The following is a 12,980-nucleotide window of genomic DNA, read 5'->3' as shown; positions in this document are numbered from 1 at the left end:
TAGTAACTGCTACATTAGAACAAATATTTGATTGATAAGAAGTATAGCATTGTAAAAAGCATACCCGAAAGGCACACAAGTGATATGGAATAAGGCATATTTTGTTTAACTATAAAAGCTGTGTATGGTTCTCTAAATAAATATCAGGAAAACACTTTCTACATCCCTGATATAACTTGTTATGAGTTACCTATTTAAAGTAACAAATTTTCTGAGCTATTACTTAAAGCCGTAAGATACTGTAAGATACATACTCATATATGTAATTTTAGATAATCATCAAAATATTTCTTTGCCAGGCACTGGGTACACTTTGGTGAATAAAAGATGTATGGTCTTTACACACCTGGTGCTTAGAGCCTAGTCAGGAATGACTAGACAGGAAGTTTCACATGACTGTAAGTCTGTAAGTGGAAAGAGTGATATAACCTAAGAATGAAATGGATGGTAATTAGGGTAAAAGGCCTCATAGGTAATCAGGAAGGACTTTCTCAGGGAGATAGATGAAATCAAAGGGTGAAAAGGAGCTATCCGTAGAGGATGAGGAAGAGGAAAGGAAACCACATTTTAGCAAGTCTGAGACACTGAAAAGAGGACATTGTAGTTTTAAAGGAATAAATGAGGACAAGCTTGAAGGGTTATCTAGAGCTCTGTAGATCATGGTAGGGATAGGGGATCTCTTCAGAGGTAAAGGAAAGCAATCAGCTGCGGAGCAGGTGCTCAAATGCATGTTTTAATCACTCTGGGACTGTAATAGTTTATCAATAACTTCATTCCTTTGTAAGACACGTCAGGTGGCTGCAATTCCAAAAGAATGTTCCTATTTTACAGAAGCGAAACTCAAAGGTGTAAAACATATAACAAAATCTTAAGTTATTTGTTGAGAGTGTTTAATGTAGCACACAAGAGCTTACATTTTGTTCAGTAAATACAGATATTTACTTTTTACAGAAGATTGTTTCCAATATTTTCTCCTACTTATTTCATTGTCTAAGTAGTAAAGATAAATACAACAAATGGCAAATAATGGGAGGATGAATTGACCATACAAGCACAATAGTAAAAGTAATTTTCTCAAGTGGAAATAGCCTAACCTTTAAGGTAAAGATGGTTATGACAAAGAGGAATAATCTTGCCACCAATATCAAGGCCAGAAAATTCAAAAACAGGAATAAGAATATAAAACACAATAGACAATACCTAAAATCTAGGACCTAGAGCCTCGTGGATCTCATCTACAAAAGCTTCTTATCAAAACCACATTCTAGGTTGGGCCCAGTGGCTCACGCCTATAATCCCAGCAATTTGGGAAGCAGAGGCGGGCAGATTACCTGAGGTCAGGAGTTCGAGGTCTGCCTGAACAGCATGAGAAACCCTGTCTCTAAAAAAATACAAAAATTAGCTGGGTGTGGTGACGGGCACCTGTAATCCCAACTACTCGGGAGGCTGAGGCAGGAGAATTGCTTGAACCTGGGAGGAGGAGGCTTCAGTGAGCCAAGATCATGACACTGCACTCAAGCCTGGGCAACAGAGTGAGACTCCATCTCTAAAACAAAAACAAAAACAAACAAAACACACAAACACACACACACACATTCTAGTTTAACTAATGGGAGACAAACACATAAATCCAAAATTACCCTACTGAATATATTCTACACAATGTATTGAGGCATGAAAATCAAAACAACAACTTATGAAAGCACTTAGTGAGCTATGATTGATTTTTACCCCAAGATGTTTATAATGGACTCACTGCCCACTTTGGCGTGTTTTGGTTCTGTGACATGGCTAGATCTCTGCTTGAAATCTCTAATGAGATCGCAGCCTATAAATTAAGACTATAAATTACCACTTACACTTCTACCAAAACTGGTAACTCCAGTGATAAAATGCCAAAGGATTATAGTGATTCTGTTTCAAGATATTGACTTTAAATACCAGGGTGACAAGGAGGAGAAAGGAGCAACATATACAAAAAGAAATACAAAATTCTTGTGGACCACACAACAAAATTATTTTCAAATGGTATACTATCAATTCTTACTGGTATAACAACCAAGCACACACAAGCGTGTAGATTTTTTTTTTTGAGATGGAGTCTCACTCTGTCACCAGGGCTGGAGTACAGTGGCACGATCTTGGCTCACTGCTACCTCCACCTCCCGAGTTCAAGCAGTTCCCCTGCCTCAGCCTGAATAGCTGAGATTATAAGCGCCAGCCACTATGCCCGGCAAATGTTTTGTATTTTTAGTAGAGATGAGTTTCACCATGTTGGCCTTGACCAGGCTGGTCTTGAAATCCTGAACTCGTGATTCATCCACCCCGGCCTCCCAAAGCACTGGAATTACAGGTCTGAGCCACTGCACCCAGCCCAAGAGTGTAGACTCTTAAGGAGAATACTTAACCTTTAAACTTTGGCTCTGTATTCTACAATATAAGTAACTTTGAATAATTTACTGAACCTGTCTCAGTTTTCTCATCTGCAAAATGAACATAAAGTTGTCTCTAGATAGGATTCTTGTGCATATTAAGTGAGAGTTAACCAGTATAAATCCTAAAATTAAATAAAGCCCCTCTGTTCTTTGTGAATCCATATTCTGTACTGTTTCTGCAAGAATTTAAACTTACAAACTGGTGTTTTGGTGTCATTCTTTGCCATTCTCCCATTTACCTCAACCATGACAAAAAGCATTTTTAAAACCAAGCTTGTGTCCTAGAAGATCCTTTGCTTCAGGGCATGGCCAGGTAGAATATATTCTATGCTTTTCTGCATCATCTAGTGGTGTTCAATGACAGGAAGGAATGAGTAGTTTGGCCTTTTACTACTTAATTGACAAGATTTACCCTTTTTTCATTAATAGCAGTCAGACCCAGTATCTCCAGACTCTAAGTAACAAGACAGCAAGGGTATTACCTGTGTTTTATTAAAAACTTGGGAGGTGAGAATGTTTTATGAATGTATGAATGTTAAAGTTTTTTAAAACACGGAATATCTAGTAATATATCAAAATAATTAAGATTATGTCACTTCAGTATCTACTGATTCTGAATAAAGACGAAGGGATGGGGTGGCTTAATATTTCTAGACTGCAGAATCAGTAGATACTGCAGCTACATAATCTTCACCTATGATTTAACTAGTACTTCCTCCCTATTATATAAGGTCCGAGGGCTGTGCCCAAAACATGAGTTCATCACAGGGTATCACACCCTGAGACAAAGTGTCTGAGTCTTCTAGGATTTCTAGTTTGAAGTTCCTGTAGCAAAGGACAACTCCCTGACTCCTAGCAGGTCTCAGCAGGAGCTGCTCTGATCTGCCCAGATAGGACCTCATGAACCAAAAGACCAAGGCAAAACCACCCATGGTACAGGGCTGGAGAACTGTAGAAACACAGAAAAGAGTGGGGATAGGTATAAAGTACAAAGGAAGCAGAAAGTGCAGGGGTAAGTTTTCCATGAGAACCAGGTTTTATGTAGAAAGGAAAACACATTTTAACAGGAAGGATATTACAACAAGGTTGTAAAAACAAGCTCAATTCACACATCTTTTCTTTTGAAAGTTCAAAGCACTCATGTCTACAGGTTCTCACGCTCCACTGAAGTATATGGCCCATTTTACAGATAGTAAAATGGATAAATAATGCCTTGCCCATTTCATCTATATCAAGTCAAGAACACAGGGCTTCTAAGTCCCAGAACAGTTTTATTTTTCTGTTTTCTACTGCCTACCTTTCTAATTTTATATAAAAGTAAATTACTGATGATATGCCAAATGAAACATAGGGGATAGAAAAGATCTTCAAACAGATAAAAGAGAAACTAACTACAGCAATGGTTTGCAAAACAGGCTGGGCAGCATTGCAACTTAAAAAGTTTCTTTCTCGGCAATAGAGATTCCAAGTCTTCCTTGTCCCACTGAACCAGAATATCCTGGGCCTGAGAATCTAAATATTTAACTTTAACAAAGTCCTCGAACGTGATACGAATGCAGGGACCAATACCCATAAACCAATATTACTAGCTATATCATGGCTCTAAGCAACTTAATGGATAAACTCACGAGACATCTCCTTCCTCCCAAAGCTTTAATAAAATACAGGCAAAGACCTTATTATTGTTGTTATTCAGAATTTTAAGATTCTGTGTCTAACTACTATTAATAAAAGAAGAATAAAGCTTGACATTTAAGCAGTAAACTGCTAAACTGCTCAATGTTTCAGGCTATTGAACACCACTAGGTGAAGCAGAAAAGGCAATTTGCTACAAAGTGCTCTTGAGACTTGAACAGTCTTAAATGAATGACAGAAAACATATTAAAAAGACAACATTACTGTCAAAAGCCTGGAGCTCTATAAACTTTTCAACACCTATGCTAAAATCTAGACCAGTGTTTCTCAAACTAATGTGTAAAAATCACCAGGGGATTTCTTTAAAATTCAGGTTCTGATGCTGGAAGACTAGGGTAGGATCTAATATTCTGTATTTTTTCTTTTATTTCAAATTTTTTCAGATCCTGAGAATACTCTGTACTTCTTACAAGCTCCTAGACAATGCCAATGCTATTGGTCTCCGGACTACACCTTGAGTAGCAAGAATCATGCAGTCATGGTCAGAAATAACTCATGACAAGTGTGTTGGCTTGGAGTGGACTCTTAACATACCTGCATAAACTCAGCACTTTTAGAACATTCCCAGATAAATTTTTTAAGAGATGAGGTCTCGCTATGTTGCCAAGACTGGCTTTGAACTCCTAGGCTCAAGGGATCTATCCTCCCACCTTAGCCTCCTGAATAGGTGGGATTATAGCCACGCATCACCATTCTCAGCTCCAAGATGAATATTTTATGAGTGACAACATTGTTACCCTTCTTAAATCACATACGCCTTCTGAGTCAACATTCACAGCTTTATAAAATAAATTACAAGCACAAAATTGTCAGAAATAATCCCAATTCATTTTTTCTTTAACAGTGTTTGGGGATTGTCTTTAAATATTCTTTAGTGCTAAGTCATTTAAATATATTGCCCACAGCAATCACACGAAGTATATATTTCCACCCCACATTGCACATAAGGAAGCGGAAGCACAGAAGAGCTAATTAACATAAAAATATTGAAGGAAAAATAGAATATTTTTGCTCTTGTCTATGGTTACTGTTTCATGTATGTTATTTGATAGTTAAGGCAATGGTTGTTCAGGAATTTGTTCCCAAAAGATTTGAGCATATTCTCTGACATGTATCATTCACTCAGTTGTAACTGACAAGATCTTCAATATAATGTGACACTTCCAAATAAGACTAGATTATAATAAACCACACTAAAAGGAAACTTTTCAGTGTGAAAGTGCATTAGTTTGGAACCTCCTCCAACTTACTGAATGCATTTTCTTTTCATCAGCATTAATATGAAAACTTCAAAGACGTTCAGGAAATTTTTCCTCTATTTCTCAAGACCCAACTTAACCACCCCCTCATCCATAACGACTTCCCAAATGATTCAATCAAAGAATAAATCTAGTGTCTTCCTCATTACTCTAAATCCTTGTATTCCTCTTCAATTTTTTTTCACAGATGGTCTTTGATTAAAATCAAATATATGCCTCATTTTACAGGTATATGTAATTACCCTAAGGTCGAGACCAAATCTCACACATCTATTTATTCCCCTCATTACAAAACATCTAGATATATAGTAAGTATCTGCTTAAGAACAAAGAAATGGACAATCACAGCTCAGGATGTTGGGGAAACTGGATTAAATACATATGGTCACAAAGCAGCAGAGAAATATTAAGATGTACAGAGTTATTTTGCAGATGGCATATTTTAAGTGGTCCTTTGAATAAACTCTTCATTATTTAAAAACTCTAAAACTTCTGCCTACATTAAACCAAACTAATTTAAACGATTTTACAAATATATGCTTTGTATTAATTTAAATTTTGTCTTCCTGCCACCCTGATAGCAAATACTTTCTTCGTGCTATCTGAGGAGAAAAGATGTCATTTTATAGGTCTCCATAGCATAAGCATAAGGTCATCACATAAAACACAGAATGCTCAGTTCAATTTAAATTTCAGATAATAAATGAATATTTTAGTGTATGCGCCCATAAAATATTTGGGACATACTTTTATAAAATCTCACTGTGTCCCAAACAGTATTTGACAGTGTGGAGGCAAGTCAAAGAAATTTTGATTAAAGAACTAAATCATGCTTTCTCTCCAGGCAGCTGACATGAAGTTGCGTAAAAAGATCAAATTTGATTTCAATTCAAGTGACTTAGAATCTCTGTGAAAAAAATATGTGTTATTCTTTATTCTACTTTATAGAATTTTCATGTGCTATAAAAAAGCATTTGTTTTTTGATCCTTCCGTGTTTCGATGCACAATGGCCTTTTTTCACAATAGTAATATTTCATTCTTTAGTAGAGAATATTATACATTATTTTCATAATTCATAAAGCATTGAGGAATGCTTCTAGAAAAAAATCAGCTAAAAGATGCTACTCCATTACTAAGCTCTGATAATATTTATATTTTTATAATAAACCAACCCACAGTATATGTGAAGTACAGCTCTGAGGGATGACTTGTTTTCCTCTTTTAAATGTTAACTCTTGAGATTTATGTCATCACTTGAAGAGTTCTTTCTTTTACTAAATAGCTGTATATTACTTTCAATAATGTTTTAAAATTTTAAGTATAATCAATGAATAATTTTAACCACAGTTTTTATTCTTCAATGACTAAATGAAGCATCAAAGTAAATAAATAAATCATAAATACTAATTAATTATATTTTGAAAGGTATTTTTTGGTTATTATGGAATCAAACGACTACAGATAAATTATCACAGAAGTAGGGTCAAGGAAGGTGATTCAAATACTTAAATTTAAATGTAGTTCAAGTAGGTTTGACATCTAGTGAAGAAGTCATTTTTGTAATGTATGTATTGTTGATATAAATGTCTACAACGAGAAGCATGTAGCATTACTGCCACTGTAATATGATAAAATGAAAAATGGGAAGAGAGTGGCAGGAACAAAGGCAAAAACAGAATTACAGATGGATTATCAGTCAGTCTTTTAGAACTGTAAAATACTTAAAAGTGGAGAAGCAGTCTACAAATCATAATCTAAGAAAACTTAAAATTCTAAGTTGAAATAATCTGATTAGTATTTACTCAGCAATAGTAACTGGCTTTTGGGGAGATGGGATGAGGTGCTTTCATCTTTAAGTGGTAGAAAAAATACTACTAACTCCATGTCTTAAGAAATCAAGCTTAGGATTCCCTTTCAAAAGGTAAACATTCCTACAAAATGTTCATAAAGATAAGTTTTCCTATAAAATAGAAAGTAAAGAAGGAGTAGAAAATTGCTTATACAAACAGAAATGGAATAAAATTGTGGCTAAAATGTGTCACATTCCAAGACTTGAAAACTGCTCTTGCACAGTATTCAGAAGCCTTAATTCTGAAATTTTCACTAAATAACGTATGCAAATAAAGGTAATGGCTTTGTGAGTTTTTGTTTGTTTTTTGATGAACTGTAATATCCTGGGTAACTTTTTGTCTCACAATGGGTATTTTCTAATTGAACTATCAGGCCCATTTCAAGGTATTAAAAGCAATTGATTTTTTAGGTATTATTATTTTAAATATGACACATAACATATACAAATTTAGATGTAATCATGAAGGTCCTCACTCTTTTAGAAACTCTGTATTGACACACTGTATACTTGGAATGGTCAGATGTGTTGATAATTAAATGCTTATCATAAATATCCCTTTTTCAGAATCAGCAGAGCACACAGTCCATATTATTTCACAGAAATTTTGTGAGATAGATTGAGCAGCAGCTTTATTAACCAATTAGTCAACCAATGTCAACTCTTTCAGTCTGAGTTTACCTATTTTATGTCTAAAAGTTGCAAGCACTGTTTAAAATTTAAAAATGCATTCATAAATCTCCTAAAAGAATCTTGTCATTGCATATACTATCAAAATATATGTGTGGTTTTCCACATTTTAGCCAACGATGAACATTTTAATATTTGTACTAGACAATAATTATATTACTGAGTCTGTAGTTCTTTATCAGTGAGTTCTTTAATAGTAAGTGAGATTAATCATTCATTCATAATTTTACTGGACATGGGCACTGATGAGAATTGATGCCTCCTTTTTTATTTTAAAGTTATACAATTTATGTTAGTGACATACAAAAAATACACACACATATTCATTTATATCTAAGTTCACAAACAAAAACTGAAGCAATTACAAAATTATAAAATGTGATTTTACATAAGTAAATAGAGACTTCTATGGGTGTAGACAGGAACAGATTCTATACAGATAGAGATATTAGTATATATGATAAAGTATTATTTATGTAGAGTAGAATATATGTATACATATGATTATCACATACATAAGACTAACATATGAATATCATATACATATGAATATGATATATATGAATATGATATACATATATCGACTATATACAAATATTTGTGTATCATATGCATCCAAATACAAATATTCATATGTATAGATATGTATACATATGAATATTTGTATTTGGTTTTATTTTGCTAGTTTTTAAATTTATATAAAAATCTATCTCGCTGTAACTTGTCTTTATCTTGTTTTTATTCAGTCAAAATTATTCTAAGATTCATCTATGTTGTAGTCACTTGTCATTTATTCAAATTCACTACTGTAAAATGTTCCACTGCTTGAAAATTCTACAAATATATTAATCTTTTTTGGACAGACAATCAGAGTTTTTCCTATTTTCATTTTAGATTGATTTTGTTTTGGTTGTTTTGTTCTTTCTAAAATACAATTACGAGCATTTTTTCACATGTTTCCTAGCAAACCCATGTAAAAGGTTTTCTTCTGAGAAGTAAAATGATGTAGTCACCGGGAATATGAACATCTGATATTTCCAAATTTGCCTTCCAAAGTTGTATGTTACAACCATGTCTATGCCTTACAAGGTGTTTAATCAGAAAGTCTATGTATTCTGAGATTAATAAAGTGATCTCTTTTTTGTTTGGTTGGGATTGGCCTGTATAATTTCATCTATCCTCATCTTTTTGTTATTGAAGTCTGATTTGATTGCGCTGAGTTAAAGGATATGTTCTATGAGATAATGTTTTCAGAAATTTATTTTATTTTTGGCTTAATATGTCTCAATTTGTAAAACTATATGTGCTTAAAAAGCATGTACATTCTCTAATTGGTATATAATGTGTATATTTTTATTAAATCAGGTTTGATATGTTGTTGTTCAAATCTTTTCAAGTTTGAAAATTTTTTTGTACTTAACTTTTAATAAGGAATTTTCTTAAAACTTTATCACTATGATTGTGGTATGTCATATTTTCCCTGTAGTCCCTCTATCAATTTTTGCTTTACTTATTTATATTTACATTTTGTGTATTTAGAACTATTGTATCTACTGAAGAAGTGAAACCTCTTATTATGTAATGATCCCTTCTTTCCCTCATATGTTGTTTGTAATAAAAGCTTAAAATTGTATGAGATTAATAAAGAGACCTCAATTTTCCTTTAGCTTGTATTTACTGGTATAACTAAGTCTATTATTTTCATTCGAACATCCAGAGACTTATGTTTCTGGTGTATACCTAGTAGGTAGGATACAGTTACATTTTCTTTTTCAATATCATCTGATATCTTTTCAGTGGAAAAGTTTAACACATACATGTTAAACAAGACTTTTGATAGCTGCAATTTTTTGTAGATTTTACTTTAAAACTTCTATATGTCTAACTTTTCCCACCTATTTTCTCACCAATTTTTTAAAGTTGATTAAATCTGACAGGTGTTCTTTATTTCATTATTCAATTTTTCTCTTCTATACTTTTGGAAGTTATGCATTCATTTCCTATTCTTTTATTAGTTATGATTAAATTTTTCCCAGCATGTATAACAAAGACCTAGCTCAGTAACTCCCAATAATGCAGGGGTCTTAGAATACTTTCATTCTAGTCATTTTCCCTTCAAACTTCATAGTAGCACTGCCCAATACCTTAGTCTTCATCACCTAGGCCAGTGGCATGATCATGGTTCACTGTAGCCTCACCTTCCTGGGCCTAAGTGGTTCTCTCATGTCAGCTGCCTGAGTAGCTGGTAGCTGGGACCACAGGCGTTCATTCACCACTATGATCAGATCATCTTTTTTTTTTTTTTTTTTTTTTTTTCAGTAGAGACGAGGTCTTGGTATGTTGCCCAGGCTGATCTCATACTCCTGGGTTCAAGCCTTGGCCTCCCAACTCCTAAGATTACAGGTGTGAGCCACTGTGCCTCATCTAGTCTGTTCCTTTTTTAACTGCATAAACAAGACAGGCAATGTTTGTTTAGATTTTCTCAGATGTTTCCCTAGTCTTCACTTATTAGAAAATGTCTTTGCTTTGCTCTTATTCTTGGGAGATAGCTTTGATGGGCAGACAATACAAGGTTGAGTATTTGATATTTTTTCAAAATTCTGAATAATATTCCTCCTTCCTCCAGTTTTCATTGTTGCTAATAAAAAGTCTGTCAACCTAAACGTTGTTGTGAGTAGTTGATTTCTTTGCAGTCTCCAGCTGCTCTTAAGGATGTCTCTGCTTTGGCATTTTCGCTTTTGCTACAATGTGTGTGTAACTGAATTTATGTGCATACTTCATCCTGCTTAGTGTATGCTATGCTTCTTTGTATCTGAGTATTTATGTCTTTCATTAGTTCTATAACGTCTTTTTCCATTTTCTTCTCAAATACTGATTACCTACTCTCTATATTTTCTTTCTTCTAAAACTCTGACTAGATGTATGTTAGAAAAGGTCGTTATATTCCATGTCTTATTATATGCCCTTGACATTTTGCATCTCGTTGATCTCTCTTAAATATTCTAATGCCTTATTCTGATTAATTCATTTGTTCTCTTTAATTGTCTAATAAGTAGTTTAATCAATCCAATGTTTTAAGTTTCAAGAGTTATTTCTTAATTGACACAATGTTAGTTGTTAATTTTTTTGAAATCTTGATAATTTTCTTTAATTTTACTTTAAGTTCTGGGATACATATGCAGAATGTGCAGGTTTGTTACACAGGTATACATGTGCCATTGCTGCACCTATCAAGCTGTCATCTAGGTTTTAAGCCCCCCATGCATTAGGTATTTGTCCTAATGCTCTCCCTTCCCTTGCCCCTGACTCCCCAACACGCCTCAATATGTGATGTTCCCCTCCTTGTGTCCATATGTTCTCATTGTTCAACTCCCACTTGTGAGTGAGAATATGTGGTGTTTGGTTTTCCGTTCCTGTGTCAGTTTGCTGAGAATGATGGTTTCCAGATTCATCCATGTCCCTACAAAGGACAAGAATCCATCATTTTTTATGGCTGTATAGTATTCCATGATGTATAATTGTCACATTTTGTTTATCCAATCTGTCATTGATGGGTATTTGGCTTGGTTCCAAGTCTTTGCTATTGCAAATAGTACTGCAATAAACATAAATGTGCATCTGTTTTTACTACAGAATAATTTAAATCCTTTGGGTATATACCTAGCAATGTGATTGCTGGGTCAAATGGTATTTCTAGTTCTAGATCCTTGAGGAATTGCCACGTCTTCAACGGTGGTTGAACTAATTTTCCCTCCCACCAACAGTGTAAAAGCGTTCCTATTTCTCCACATCCTTGCCAGCATCTGTTATTTTCTGACTTTTCAATGATTGCCATTCTAACTTGCATGAGACAGTATCTCATTGTTGTTTTGATCTGTATTTCTCTAATGACCAGTGATGATGAACTTTTTTTCATGTTTGTTGGCCACATAAATGTCTTCTTTTAAGCAGTACCTGTTCATATAGTCTCATGTTGTTTAATCATTTTTAACTGTAACTTTCATATATTTGAATGCTTATGAGTATTTTATAACTGAAAACTCCTGTATCTAAAGTGACTGGGCATCTACATCTATTATTTGTGTTTTCTTCTGATTTCACCTATGGTGGCTTATTTTCCTGCTTATATGGTGAATTTTCATAATTGTGAGCTCATATAAAATTTATCTGTATCTATCAATATCTTGGAGGTCAAAATTGGAGTACTTTTTTATACACAAATTTGTGTTTAATGACATCAGAAGTCAGAGGAAGGCACTAATGTAAAAACCCTAGCCACTTTCAAGATCTAAGTTTAAAGCAAAATTCAGATTCAACCCCTTCTCTCTATGAGTAACTCCAGGCTTAGTCTTCTGATCAAATGCAGTATCGACACTGGCATTTGCCCTCAGTATAATCTCATACTTCAAGCTTACTCTTCACTTCTTCCTAGTCTGCATTTAGTGCAGTCTGGTGAAAGAGAGAACAAAGGCTCCAAAATTTTTCCTTAATTCGTAGAAGTCTGGAAATGCATTGCAAAATACATTTTATCTAGTACAGCTGTTTTGTAGGGAAGTAACACTCCTACTTCTACCAAAAATGTTATAACACTGAAAATTTTGATAAGAAAAATAACAGTCAATAGAGAACGGGTACACAGTCGAATTAAATGATACATAATAAAAGAAATGCAGTGAGCAAGCCACTCATTAGTGAAATATAATAACTCAGTCATAATAGGAGTTTGAGGTATTATAAGTAAATACTAAAAATTAAGAGAATGGACCAAATCCGTTGCTGACTAGATCATGCTTGCAGTTCCACCATGTTTAACTTAGTTCTTAAAAAGAAAACACCCATGCAATGGAATCGATACTGAGATTTTCACTCAGCTCTAGACCAACTCTTCTGCCTCTCAGCTATAGTCATTTTATAGCTAAAGGATTTCACATATTATACCGTTCATGGCTTATGCTAATTTTTACTATACTCTTAAGTCTTCTATATAAAGCACTCAAAAGCATAGCATATTTCACAATAACACAGAACCATGGCAGAAGTTTCCCAACATG

At 34.0% G+C, this 12,980-nt stretch overlaps 1 protein-coding gene across 13 annotated transcripts in view; it reads right to left on the bottom strand.

The window, feature by feature from the left end:
• The window catches only part of TRPS1 (transcriptional repressor GATA binding 1), a 254,214-nt gene that overhangs the window by 171,850 nt on the left and 69,384 nt on the right, over positions 1-12,980 (bottom strand). The window lies entirely within an intron of this gene.

Source organism: Callithrix jacchus, chromosome 16 (assembly GCF_049354715.1).
Source record: "Callithrix jacchus isolate 240 chromosome 16, calJac240_pri, whole genome shotgun sequence".
Classification (NCBI taxonomy): Eukaryota; Metazoa; Chordata; class Mammalia; order Primates; family Cebidae; genus Callithrix; species Callithrix jacchus.
The sequence above is the reverse complement of the archived record's forward strand: the minus strand, read 5'-3'. Positions and strand labels throughout refer to the sequence as shown.